Source organism: Siphateles boraxobius, unplaced genomic scaffold (assembly GCF_051911475.1).
Source record: "Siphateles boraxobius isolate OS27281-9 unplaced genomic scaffold, OSU_SipBor_1 65, whole genome shotgun sequence".
NCBI classification, from domain to species: Eukaryota; Metazoa; Chordata; class Actinopteri; order Cypriniformes; family Leuciscidae; genus Siphateles; species Siphateles boraxobius.
In genome coordinates, this window is record NW_027509192.1 from 22,458,799 (window position 1) to 22,473,959 (window position 15,161).

At 41.6% G+C, this 15,161-nt stretch overlaps 1 long non-coding RNA gene across 1 annotated transcript; it reads right to left on the reverse strand.

Moving 5' to 3' along the window:
• Positions 1 to 1,390: 1,390 nt before the first annotated feature.
• On the reverse strand, positions 1,391 to 1,797 carry LOC143720482 (uncharacterized). Its single transcript, XR_013196581.1, has 2 exons — positions 1,660 to 1,797; positions 1,391 to 1,495 (listed from the first exon to the last, which is right to left on the reverse strand). It is a non-coding gene; the product is annotated as an uncharacterized LOC143720482 (long non-coding RNA).
• Between the last annotated feature and the right edge of the window lie 13,364 nt (positions 1,798 to 15,161).

Consider the following 15,161-nt stretch of genomic DNA (forward strand, 5'->3'; position numbering starts at 1 on the left):
TCTAAGCCTCGTATTAGCTTTGTATTTCTTTCTGTTTTGAACCATCATTTACTACCATTTCTAGTTGTTTATACTACTAAATACAGCTTAGACAACATCTCAGATTAACCTGACATCGCTAGCTTCCGTTATTGTTAGAACAACATGCTAGTAACTCGCTAGTCTGTTAACGCAGGCGCGCTGGAAGCTGTTTCATGCGAGGGGGGCTGAGTCCTGGTTTGGAAAATATGTGACGTCATCATGGGCGGCGCTAAGGAGGGGGCGGGGCTAGCAGGTGCTTCAGCACCCCCAATAAAGACCAAAGCAACCCGAAAGCACCCCCCATAATAATTTCTGGAAGCAACTTATCTCGTTATTTCGACATATCTCGTTATTTCGACATATGATGGGACATTCTAATCTGTATTAAACCAAGTGTTCTTATAATGGTTTTCTATGGGAGGAAAATGCTTAATGTGTAGGCTAATTAAACGTGTTGCGTTTATATTCTGGGCTCATCTGATTTTTTGTAGTATAACCTACTTTATGATTTTAGTATCATAATGATTAATAAATGCACGCACAATTATTCGTGAACTTGATACATTTTTCAAACGAAAAGAAATAAGCTACTCTCAGATTATGCTGCACACACACATGTCGAAATAACGAGATATTATGTTGAAATAACATAAATAATAGGCCTACATCTTTAAATATATTTCATTGAATGTTGTGCTTATTCAATTTAGTAAAATTAAAACTTTAGTTGTGATAATTAAAATGATTGAATATTAAATATTGAAGTTTTGCTCATTTTATAATAGTATTTATACGAGCAGCTCCCCCTGTCAATGATAGCACCCCCTCAGCACCTGCTTAAAAATTATCTGGCGCCGCCCCTGGACGTCATTATGTTGTGGCTGACTGACGACAAGACATGAAATTTCTCTGTACAGTATACTTGTTGTAGCCATTAAAGTAAACATATTTAGTATCATATTTATGTTTAAATATTATAGGCTAATGTTATTTTTTAATTTAATCAATGTTGATTATGAAAATGAGCATGCAGCATGATAAAGATATGATACATCATGAGATGCGCAATATGTCTGGACTGGAGACATGATTTTGACCAATTCATTGAGTTTTGTTATGTAGAAAGACTCTTTTTAAAAGATTTTCGTTTTATATAAATTGTATCTTAATTTTGATCAATGTTTTATCAACCAATTGAATTGCCTGTATTTAATAAATAAGCAGCAAATATAGCAGACAATGTAATAAGGCGCCGGCACAACTTGCATCGCACGTGAACTTGGAGGGCGCCGAAACTCAGCTTGTGCCTAACGCTGTCCATTGATACCCACTTCAATCAATCACGTAAAATGAGAGGCCAAGTCACAAGTCAAATAAAATGTTTTATTAACAATAGTGATTGTCGGACGAGATAGGGGATGCCTGGCTTCCTTTGGCTTCCGGTAGAAAACGCTGAGAACTGGGATGATAATTTCTGAAAAATAAAAAATAAACTAATGTCATATTTAATCACTATAATACATGCATATTATTTAGTGATGTGCTGCCCAATGCTAGGCTTCTTCAGCCACAGGATACAGAAATAAATAAAGCTAAAATGCTTGGCGGCAGTATAAGGGATTTAAAACAATTTCTTACCTCGATTTAAAGTGCACCAAACATGGCCTTGCGTTCAGGTGTGTTGCTGATAAATCTCCGAACAAGAGATAGTATATCCAGCCTGTCCAGAATGTCACTATGTATGTGCATTAACGCCAGATGTGTCAACCTCTTCTGGCTTGTGGTACATCGGGTCCAGGTTTTCAGTCGTCTGAGTGCTGAGAATGATCTTTCTGATGGAGCAGCTGACACAGGTAGACATAAACAAAGCTCAACGAATGCCTCAACTTCTTTAAATAGCTCTCTAGTTTGGGGATGCAATGATGAAATGAATTCAGCTATCTCTTTCACTGCAGTGAACCGTCTCTCCTTAGTTAGGCCACCCAGTAGAGTTAGTTGCATTTGTAGGCGTGATCGATCAAACCGTTCCGGGAGTTGCATTTCTTCATTTAGTCCAGACAGGTTTTGGTTTGCAGCTTCGATAAGAGTCGTTTCTCTTTGTGCAGCCACTTTCATTCCATTTTGATCAAATCTTCTTTTAAGCTCAGTTTTGATTAAGTCTACTGCTTCAAAGAACTGACGTCGCCACTGTGCTTCTCCAGATTTGCACACCAGAGCCTCTGGTTCTGAAGTGTTGCGGATGCGAGCTGGGGTTTTGCTCAATCTGGAGAGATTTGGCATTTTCAAATTGTTGCATCTTGCAGCGGTGTTAACCTTCTCCATCAGCTCTTTGAAAGAGTCATCCCCCCGAAGTCTCTGCATTTGTTGCTGGAGGACTGTGACACACTCGAGGGCTGCGCGTGCAGTTGATTTTTCACTCTGCAGACTTCGGGCCACTGCCTCAGAAGGCTCAAAAATTGCCTGGCTGCACACTAATCCAAAATATGTCCTTGCTTGTTTAGCTTGAGTGCACAATCCAGATATCTTAGACCGAATCTCAGCCCTAACTGACTTGTCTTGCCCCAGAGTCTTTAGGGTCTCCAGTAGTGTAGCATATGCAGAGGTGACTCTTGAAATCGCAGTGCTGCGGATGCACCATCGAGTTGGGCAAAGCCCCAGAAGATTGCACACCACATCTTCACAGCCAAAAAGAGACCTGAACAACTGCTTACGTTTGGCTGATTCTGAAATGACCACAGACACTCCCTGAACAAAATTCAATGTGTCTGCAATGAGTCTCACTTCCCTTGCTACCTCTTGCAGAACGAGGTCCAAAGCATGGTTACTGCAATGCACATATAGGGACCCTGGACACTCTGCTTTTAGCTTTGCCTGAACACCATTTATACGGCCAGACATGTTGGACGCACCATCAAAACAATATCCTGCCAAACGTTCCAGAGATACGTTTAAACGGATAAATATGTCTTTGATGCATGAAAACATTGTTTCTGCCGATGAGTCACTAGCGTTATAAAATCCAAGAAAGACATTTTGTGCCCTTAAATCATCTGAATCCACAAACTGCAAACAACATGAAAATTGCTCGCTCGCGCTGATATCGGTTGTTCCGTCTGCTGTGAGTCCAAAGAAAGAACAATGGCTAGTTTGAGACATGATTTCACGTTGTATGGCATGAGCAAACATCCCGAGAATTTCGTTTTGAATTGTATCGGACATCCAATTGTCTCTCCGTAACATCAATTCTCTTTCTTTCGGGAGAGCGTGTGTCCTCTCCAGCATTAACTGCCAGAGTACTCCATCTCGGTGAGCGTGCCCTCTGAGTGGCAACGCTTCGCGGCCCAGGGGCTTGATTGAGAGGAAAAAAAGCTCCAGCACAGCCCTACCCGTAGCCTGGTCTCGAGCGGCAATATCCGAGATCACAGCGTTGATTGGTGTTAATTTTAAGGATTCCAAAGCACGCACTGAATCCGAGTGCAATTCGGACAACTCATGTTGAGCAAATTTATCACGAGCTTTCTTCCAGTTACTATATCCAACACCAGCCTTTACAAAGGAGCTTTGATTGTCGTTGTGGAGGCGCAGTAATCCTTTATCCATGGCTTTAGCACATATAAAACAAATCACAGAGTCAGATTCTCTGATGCAATGCAACAATCTCCATTTGTCAAACCATCCACATTGAAATGAACGCTCGAACGTTTCCCCACCAAATCTCCTGCCTGGAAATTTCATCCTGGGTTGGTAGGGCTTGTCATCTTCCCTGGCAGCCATCCGATTATGTGTCCCGACCTCAGCAGAGTCCATAACGTCCAGCTCACAAACCTCGCTGCTCGCGGATGCTGATATAGGCCTAACGAGGCTTTGAACTGAGTTTCGTGTCAGTGTCAGCCTTTGGCGCGGGTTCAGTCGTCGTTTCATCGTCGTTGTTGTTGACATCCTTTGTTTGAGAATTTTTCCCATGACTACTATTTATTTTACTTTTCTTAACCGTGGTGTTACTCGAAAAAAAGTCAGAAATACGTTTCTGCTGCTTATTGCTAGCCATGACCAAATTAGTATGACGTGACGGAAGCACTTCCTGTCTTAGGAGTAGGCGTATATCAACGATTCACGAAATATTAAAATAAATCATCAGTTTATATCTTACTGCCCATAATTTTTATCCCATACACAGTATGTTATGTATATTTTACATTTTTTCCTCACGTTTTTAAGTATAATATTATAGTCCACCACAGCCCCCCACCAGGGGGGGCTGATGCTATGACGAGGGGGGCTGCAGCCCCCGCAGCACCCCCCTTCCCGCGCTACTGTGTTAACGCGCCACCCGTGCGCTCAGTTATTTATTTATTTTTCTCTCGCGCGCCCGCGCCTCTGAGTTCATAAAAAGCCCAGGGGCCTCATTTATAAAACTTTGCGTAGGACTTGCGTCAGAAGTGGCGTACGAATGAAACATAGGACGTGCGTACGCACAGAAATATTCAGATTTATAAAACCGTGCGCACGCACATCCTACGCATTTTTCCCTTAATAAATCACAACCAATTCTAAATATAGCGCAGCTTTTACGGCTTCATGTCACGCCCATAGTTGCCCATAAATAGTCCGTGAAACGCCCACAAGTTAATATTCATCGATTGCGAAAGCATGGTGAACACAGAGAGGAAATCAAAAAAACGTAACTTCACTCAATGTGAATTAGAAGTTATCGTGGCGAAGTGGAAAAGAGGAGAAAAATGTTGTTTGGAGGGCACAGTGTGGGCATTACTAATGTCAAAAAGGCATTTGAGTGGCAAATGGTTGCAGACGCAGTAAATGCTGTAGCCTCACAACATCGGACTGTGGCCGAAATAAAAAAGAAATGGTCGGACATTTGCCTCATTTGCCAGCAAGTCTTCTTGCTGTCTGAAGATGCGTTCACTCCGAATCCTTCCATTTTCCACATCTTCTAAGAGCGCAAGATCAGCCATTGTGCGTCATTACGCATTGTGATGGGGCATTTTATTTCCATCCATTTAATTGCATCCATTTAATTTTAATAGATTAAAATTGCGGTTATAATCTACTTGGAAATGGGAAATAGTTCAGCGCAAATGTAATTTCTAGCAGTTTTCTGAATGTTTGAGACATACGTCATACGTTATTTTATCTAAAATAAAACAAAATAATGGCATATGCATGAATACCATGATTCCGTAGCTGATGAAGACATTTTTACTAAAACAACTTTCCCCAGTGGACAAATAATCTATCTATCTATCTATCTATCTATCTCCCTAATTATCTATCTGTCTATCTGACTGACTATCTAATTGCATCTATATCTGCTCCGCCAGACGGACACATTGGCGAGAATATCAGTTTTGTACATTATTTCGTTCTGTTTACCATCTTATTTATGAGGATGAATTGTATAACATGCCAATATTATTGCAGAACATATTTCACTTTTCTTTTTGCAAATAGGCCCTATGTGTTAATTTGCATTTCTGTTGCAGATCGATTAAACGGGTGTTCATGTAAGCTGTTAATTGTAAGACTTGCTTTGTGAAGCTTCGTTTTATTTATGAGAGGCAGTATTGCCATTTATTTTACATAACGGTCTACAGTTTCACACACTTTCACGTGTTTCTTCCATCTGCCGACGGTGTCGCCATTTCTCATTTCACCCGTTTTTGTGCGTACGCCTGGGTCAGAGCTTGCGTGAAGGACCGCACATTTTACCGTCAAGTTTGCTTTTTATAAATACCAATTATTGCGTAGAGAGCGGCGTACGCCTTCTTTTGTGCGTACGCAACGTTTATAAATGAGGCCCCAGGTGAGTAAGAATCAGTCAACAAACACGGTGAGTAATGTCTTGTCCTGTTATTGTCACCTGCACTTCATGTTACATGTTTAGCATAGCCTTCCCCGTCGGCAATACAGGGTTTATATGTGATAAATGCAAGGAAACAGTCAGGCTGACAGAGAAGATTTCAGAATTAGAAACACGCATCCAAACTTTAATTGAGGATAGTAAGTGTGCTAGAGCTTTAGATTCTACTTTGGATGCGCCTAGCATAGTGAACTCTTTACATGATTCGGTTCCGGCTGAATTATTGCCTGTGCCGCCAGGCAGATGGGTGACAGTGAGGGATCGCTCTAGTCACGGATCAAAAAACCACTCTTCCGTTCCGATTACCACAACAAATCGATTTGCCCCACTCAGTGAAACACCCACTGAGAATTCTGTTGATTGTGCCCTGGTAATTGGCGATTATATTACACGGAACGTGAAAATAGGGACACCAGCCAACATAGTCACATGTTTGCCGGGAGCCAGAGCGCCTGAAATCAAAGCAAATTTAAAAGTGCTGGCTAATGCTAATCGTAAATTCTCTAAGATTGTTATTCACGTCGGCACTAATGATGTTCGACTCCGCAAGTCGGAGATCACCAAAATTAATATTAAAGAGGTGTTTGAACTCGCAAGTACGATGTCAGGCACTGTAATTTGCTCTGGCCCCCTTCCTGTTCGAAGGAGTGATGAGATAGTTAGCAGATTGTCATCACTCAATGGCTGGCTGTCTAAGTGGTGTCCGCAAAATAATATAGAATTCATAGACAATTGGAAAAGTTTTTGGGGCAAACCTGACCTGTTGAAAAGAGATGGTATTCATCCCTCCTGGGATGGTGCTGCTCTTCTCTCTAGTAATTTGGCTCATTGTCTTAGAGACAAAACATGGCAATCTGGGGCTCAGGTCAGGAAGCAGACAAACTGGCTAAACCGACCATCTGCTAGCGGCCTCGCGTCACCAAGGTATATTCAACAAATATTTGTTGATATTCAACAAATAAAAAATAGATATAATACAGATGAGCAAACGATAAAGCTTGGGTTGCTGAATATTCGATCCCTTACTTCAAAAGCACTCATAGTTAATTATATGATTTCAGATTATAACCTAGATGTGCTGTGTATGACAGAAACCTGGCTAAAACCAGACGATTACATTACTTGAAATGAGTCCACCCCTCATGATTACTGTTATAAACATGAACCTCGCCTGAAAGGCAAAGGGGGAGGTGTTGCTGTAATTTATAGTAATATTTTCAAAACCACTAAAAAATCTAGTTTAAAATATATTTCTTTTGAAGTGTTGGTGCTTAATGTAAAAATATATAATGTAAACGATAAATCTAGTTTGAGAATTCTGCTGGCAACTGTATACAGGCCACCAGGGCACCATAAAGATTTTTATCAAAGAATTTGCTGACTTTCTATCAGAATTAGTATTGACTGCAGATAAAGTCCTAATTGATGATTTTAATATACATGTAGATAATGGAAAAGATGCAATGGGATTGGCATTTAAAGACATTCTTAACTCTACTGGAGTTAGACAACACGTGTCAGGACCTACTCATTGTCGTAATCATACTCTAGATCTAATATTATCACATGGAATCAATGTTGATGCTGTTGAAATTCTGCAGCAGAGCGACGACATCTCAGATCATTATCTAGTCTCATGTAAATTACATTTAGCCAAGGCTGCAAAGCCAACTCCGTGTTACAAGTATGTTAGACCTATCACTTCTGCAACTAAAGATTGCTTTATCAATAATCTTCCTAATCAGTTTCATCGTCTCAGCATCCCAGATAGCTTAGAAGAACTTGATATGAAGAAACTTTTAACTCTCTCCTTGCCAGCACTTTAGATACAGTTGCTCCGTTGCGCTTAAAGAAGATTAAAGAAAATAGTTCAACACCGTGGTACAACGAGCACACCCGGGCCCTTAAGAGAGCAGCCAGAAAAATGGAGCGCAACTGGAAGAAAACAAAACTAGAGGTATTTCGGATTTCATGGAAGGACAGCTCGATTGCTTACAGAGAGGCTTTAAAAGCTGCTAGATCTGCTTATTTTTCAACCCTATTAAAAGAAAATAAACATAATATTTATTATTTATTTGAAAAAGTGGCTACACTAACGAAAAAGAAAGCTTTAAGCCCAGAAGTTTCCAAGAAACACAGCAGTAATGACTTTATGAACTTCTTCACTTATAGGGGTGGCACGATCCGCTTTTTTTGCCTCCGATACCGATTCCGATACCTGGGACTCAGTATTGGCCGATACCGATCCGATGCTAAAATAATAATTAAAAAAACAGTGCCAAATTACCTAATAAACTGTATCTGTATGCCTCACTGTGGGGAAGAGACTGGGATTATTCTTTTGTTAAAGGCATCAAAGCTTGACTTAAACATTATTTTCCTTACTTTGTAAAACTATACAGACAAAATATATACTATATAATTAAAATACATTTATTTTAAAATTTTAAGCGAAACTCTTTAATGAATCAGCAACATATGATACATAGATTGGACAGAACAACTAAGGCTATCAATAAACTGCCATCGCGCAAAAGTATTGTAATATGAAAGGCTCCAATTCAGATTGGCACGAAACCTTATGCGCATCCCGTGCGCAGAATGATGCGCTCGAAGCAACATGGAGTCACGGCGCGCAGCGCGTCACATTGAAACGTTCAAAGCACAAAAATAAGATATACATATATTTCTTTATTTATTCATTAGTTTGAGCCTTTTAACAGTTTTAAATTTCAGTTAATGTGCGTGTGAAGAGCAATTATATCGCTCTCTACTCCAGTGTTGTGATCACTGAGGAGTTGTGTTGTGATCTAACAGACACCCGGTTGAAAGTAACATGTGAAACTCCAGCACGCTAAAGTCCTTTTATTCAAACCATAGACCTTTATCTACATATCTACAGTATAATAATAGGAACATTGACTCATCTTGGAGAGAGTTTCATCGTGTTGACTGTTTTACCCGAGCGCGACGCGCTGTTTGAGTGCTGAGAATGACTGACAGCCGCAGCGGAGGGAAGCACTTAGGTGAAGATTAATTTAACGATTTATATCTGTACCTCACATTAAACTATATGTAATGGCTTCAGAAATCTTGGAATACAGTACACGAAAACATTATAGAGCTTTATAATGTTTTTGTGCCTTTTGTGTTGTATAACAATAACATACGTAGGCTATACAATGGTCTCGTCTGGCGATACCCGATCTGGCAAATATTGCTAGTATCGGAGCAATACCGATACTGCGTATCGGATCGGCGCACCCCTACTTATAAGATTGATAATATTAGGGACAAAATTATAACTATGCAACCGTCTACTACAGCATCACATCAGGGAGTGCATTATAGTCTCTGCATTATAGGTAAAATTTGATTAATTTGTTGCCATAGGAGAGGAAGAATTTTGCAAACTCGTTAATTCATCTAAATCGACAACATGTATGTTAGACCCTATACCGACTAAACTACTGAAAGAGATGCTTCCAGAAGTCATAGATCCTCTTCTTAACATCATTAATTCATCTTTGTCTCTAGAATACGTACCAAAAACCTTTAAGCTGGCCATGATTAAACCGCTTGTTAAAAAAACGCAACTTGACCCTACAGAATTAGTCAATTACAGGCCGATCTCAAATCTACCTTTTCTGTCAAAGATACTAGAAAAGGCAGTATCCTCACAACTGTGTTCCTTTCTTAAAAGAAATGGTATCTGCGAGGATTTCCAGTCAGGATTTAGACCGCACCATAGCACTGAGACAGCACTCATTAGAGTCACAGATGATTTGCTCTTATCATCCGATCGTGGTTGTATCTCTCTATTAGTGTTACATTTGACACCATTGACCACAACATTCTCTTAAATAGACTAGAAAACTATGTTGGCATTAGTGGAATTGCATTAGCATGGTTTAAATCATATTTATCTGACCGCTATCAGTTTGTAGCAGTAAATGAAGAGATGTCTTATCGATCACAAGTTCAGTATGGCGTACCACAAGGCTCAGTACTAGGACCGCTGCTTATCACTCTGTACATGCTACCTTTAGGAGATATCATTAGGAAACATGGAATTAGCTTTCACTGTTATGCTGATGATACTCAGCTCTATATTTCTTCCAAACCTAACGAAACCAATTCACAAAATTATCGGAATGCATAGTTGATATCAAAAATTGGATGACTAGTAATTTCCTACTACTAAATTCTGAAAAAATAGAGATTCTAATTATTGGACAAAAAACTTCCACACGTAATAATCTAGAATACCGTCTAACACTTGATGGCTGCTCTGTTAAGTCTTCGTCGTCAGTTAGGAACCTGGGTGTGCTCTTTGATACCAATCTTTCATTTGAAAGTCACGTGTCTAGTGTCTGTAAAACCGCATTTTTCCATCTTAAAAATATATCTAAATTACGTCATATGCTCTCATTGACAAATGCGGAACAACTAGTTCATGCGTTCATGACATCAAGGCTAGATTATTGTAATGCTCTACTGGGTGGTTGCCCTGCACGCTTAATAAACAAACTACAGCTAGTTCAAAACGCAGCCGCTAGAGTTCTTACCAGAACCAGGAAGTACGACCATATTAGCCCGGTTCTGTCAACACTGCATTGGCTCCCTATTAAACATCGTATACATTTTAAAATATTGCTGATTACTTACAAAGCACTAAATGGTTTAGCTCCCCAGTACTTGAGCGAGCTCTTAACGCATTATAGTCCTTCACTTCTATTGCGATCTCAAAACTCCGGCCAGTTGATAATACCTAGAATATATAAATCGACTGCTGGCGGTAGATCCTTTTCCTATTTAGCACCATAACTTTGGAACAATCTTCCTAACATTGTCCGGGAAGTAGACACAGTCTGTCAGTTCAAAGCTAGACTAAAAACACATCTCTTTGACCTAGCATTCACATAACACTCTATAGCCTTCTATAATTCAATATTAGGCTGCTTAGATTAGGTCAGCCGGAACTTGGAACACTTCCCTCATATCCTGATGTACTCGTTACATCATAAGAAGAATGGCATCTACGCTAATTTTAGTGTCTTTGTTTATCCCGAGGTTTTCCCGCAGCCTGCTGGATCCAGGCCGTTTCCAGATCTGACGAAGGACTTTGGCCTGGACCTGATGACAATGTAGTGCTGAAGTGCCAACTAGCCTCTCCCTATGGAGGATCCCTATACCACTCTACAGATAAAGCATTGTGGAATTTTTCGGTTCGCGTACCTACCCAAAGTAATAAGATAAAATAAAAATTCTGCATCAAAATTTATAGACAAGTAGTTTGTTTAGGCATGGTTTGTAAGGAATTACAAACCTGCGCACATATATTCAAACGCACATAACTATAGAATGAATTCTTAATGCGCATGTGAACGCCATCAGCGTCTATCACAGGTTCACGTTTAAAGTCTGTTTAGAGAGAGCGGTGTCGTCTTAGCGGCCCCTAATTTAATAACAAATGATCATTTAGACGGAAGTGAATCAATCAAAACTAACTTTAGCTGGAAAAAACATTTTTCAAGAGCCACTATAAAACCAAACCAATATCTGTTACCTTAAATTATATGTTTATCTCTGTAAAGCTGCTTTGAAACTATCTACATTGTTAAAAGCGCTATATAAATGAGGATGACTTGACTTGACACAGTGCTCTGGCATCTACTGCTGCTATTCAACGCAAATAGGAGTATGACTGGTTTAAGATGGCCGCCGCATTTCTTGCACCACAGCGGCCAATAGGGCATCTAGTCTCTATATGATGTCTATGTGACAAATGGCTAGACAGCAGCGCAATCCACCCATCACTCAAGTGGCCACGCCCTTGATTATGCAGCATTTTAAGGCTTAATATAATTTAAACGGATGAGTTATAAAAAAATTCACCCCCCTCACAGTTGTCATGAAGGGTAAAATTAGCTGTATAGACCAAAACCACTTTAGACACCAGGCAGTAAACATATTTTTTTCTGCTGTAAAGTTGGACTTTTTAACAATGGGGAGATACAGGGTGCTTCTCAATATCCCCTCGTCTCCTCGCTCCTCCTTCCTCCACCCTATGACCCGGAAACCGATCGAGCTCAGCCATCTTGAAGGACATCTCAATTCTCTAATTGCACCGCGAGGAGTCGAGGATCAAGGAGTGAGGAGGGTTCCTGAGGAGTCATGAGCGAGGATACACAGGTGCATCCTATGCGGAAGTGTTTTACGACTAAACGTAACGCACGCATCCATTCTCCTGCCCCTTCACATCGATCACAATCGGTTTAATTTATACTTTACAGTTTAAATAAACCACACATCACACATATTTCAACAGGGTATCTTGATTTATGATTATTTATTATGAATTTCTTAAATAACCAAACTTCAACAACATAAGGGCAGATCCTTTGAGCGCTGCTGATGACGCTGTTAACTGACGCTGTTAACTGGCGCTCGAGTGATCAATTATTCCAATGTATAAAAAAGCTTTAATTCGATTCCTTCATCCTCATTTTATTTCCTCGCAGCCTTCCCTCGCATCCTACAAGGGGGAGGAGCTAAGACGCGAGGAACGGAAGCGAGGAAAGGAAACGAGGATGCACAAATAAGAAATGAGAAGCAACCACAGATTTGACTCACTTTTTCTCCCAGCCTCAAGCGGCCAGTCATGAATTACAGTTTAATTCACTTCTGTGAGGTTGCCGCTTGGAATAAACGCGAAAACACGTGATTGTTGCCGTGCGGTGAATCGTGAAAGAGCTGTGGCGTCATCAGAGCTCTTGCAGCCACTCTGGAGAAGCCGCGCTGTATGAAGTCGAACAAGCCTAAAATCAGCTAGTATTCTTCTTCTTCAATTTTTAAATGGCGGTTGACAACTATTTGTTGCATTACCGCCACCGCTGTCACGTTACAGTTACAAAAAGTGGAGAGGAGGACTCAAGTGCAGCAACGGATGATTTATTAACAAAAGAAAACAAAACACAAAGCAAAAACCCACAAGGGGGACAATAAATCACACAATAAATGAGACATTAAACAAAAACTGAACTTGAAGAACAAACACTGACTCTGAACACGAAGACCATCACACGGAAACTGGGAAAACATATGACAACGATCCGACAAAGACTGCAAACAAGAGTTAAAAAGACTTAAAAAGGGAACAAATCAAGAGGGAACAGGTGGAAGAACTCATGCCCACCCGGGACTCTGTCGCGGAGCCAAAGCTGAAACGGTCTCATATGAAACAATCCGAGCGGCGTCGCCGCGGCTGCAGATGCCATATGCCCCAGGAGCCTCTGAAAAAGTTTCAGTGGAACCGCACTCTTGCCCTCGAACTGTCTCATGCAAGTCAGCAGTGACTGCGCGCGCGCGCTCGCTCGTAAGCTGCGCGGACATGGCGACCGAGTCGATGTCCATACCGAGAAAAGAGATCCTCTGCACGGGGCAAAGTTTGCTCTTCTCCCAGTTGACCCGAAGGTCCAGACGGGCTAGGTGCCGGAGCACAAGGTCCCTGTGTTCGCAAACCTGGTTTCGAGAGTGAGCTAGGATCAGCCAGTCGTCGAGATGTTCAGTTCAGGATGCGGACCCCGTGTTCCCGAAGGGGAACAAGGGCAGCCTCGATGACCTTCGTGAAGACGCGAGGAGACAGGGCTAGCCCGAAGGGGAGAACCGCGTACTGATATGCCTGCCCCTCGAAAGCAAACCGTAGGAATGGTCTGTGTCGAGGAAGAATGGAGACATGAAAGTAGGCGTCCTTCAGGTCGATTGCTCCAAACCAATCCTGGGGCCGCACACATTCGAAAATGCGTTTGGCCGTGAGCATCTTGAACTGCAGCCTGTGAAGGGAGCGGTTCAGAACATGCAGGTCAAGGATTGACCGTAACCCACCGGTTTTCTTCGGGACAATGAAGTACGGGCTGTAGAAGCCGGACCTCATTTCGGCTGGAGGGACAGTCTCGATCGCACCCTTCGCCAGCAGGGTGGCAACCTCCGCTCTCATGATAGGGGGATTGCCACCGACCATAGTGGAGCGGACTCCCCTGAAGCGGGGAGGAGACCGTGCGAACTGAATCACGTAGCCGAGCCTGATCGTCCGCGCGACCCAGCGGGACAGGTTGGGAAGCTCTAGCCAGGCTCCCAAGAACTTTACCAGAGGGGTCATACGAACCAGACTTCCCGGTGGTGCAGCAAGGCGGAATGACTGGCCCAGACGTGGACGGCATAGCGGAACCGACTGAACACACTCACTGGCAAACCATGCTCAGATAGGCAGGAAGTGTGCACTCGCCGGGAGATCGCCGTCACACCAACACTGGAGAGTTGCTCGTCTCGTAAGAAGCTGACAATCAGATAGCTTAGGGAGTGAAGAATACACTTGGCTCCGAAGCGAAAACATATCTGCCTGTTGCCGGCATCCTCCTTTTATACCCACGAGGTGGGGCGGAGTTACGTCATGCAAATTCCGCAGACCCATGGCATTTCTTTGCCATTGGCTCGTTTTGTAATACTCGAAGTTGATAGGCTTTCTAAGCGAAACACCATTCGTCGTCATCCGACGTAACTCGGAGTGACAACGAAAGGGAACTGAGCATAGTTTCATTGCTAGATAAATCTGCCACCTTGTTCAAACCTTTTGATGCCCAGATTTTAAAGCCACCATCATGTGTCCCCGGTGTAAACATAGTGTTTCCCCAAATAGGGGTAAATTGTGATAATTGTGGAATCTGTCCAATATGTTTCCAAACTTCATACCATACCACAATAGTATTTTTAGCAAAGGGGTTGGAAGTGGCTTTTTTCAGTTTGGGCAGGGTTGCTGAATACAGATACAGGTTCAAAGGCAATTTCTGAGTTGTACTCGCCTCAATCCCTATCCAAGGTATAGAATTATCATTTGCAAACCAAAACATTGCTGCTCTTAGCTGAGCTGCCCAGTAGTACCACTTAAGATTAGGCAACTGCAACCCTCCCCTTTCATATGGTAAATACAAAAGAGAGAGCCTCAGCCTGGGACGTCGATTTGCCCAAATAAAATTGGTAAACAGCTTCTTCATATTACAGAAAAAATAATGTGGTTGGGGCAGAGGGTTTGATTGAAATAAATATAAGAATTTTGGGAGAACATTCATTTTTAATATATTGATTCGTCCGATCTGAGAAATTGGTAGGGATGACCATTTATTAATTGATTCAGTGATTAATTTAGTTGTATAATTATAATTACTGGTAACCAAATTCTTTATGTCTGCTGTGATATCAATAC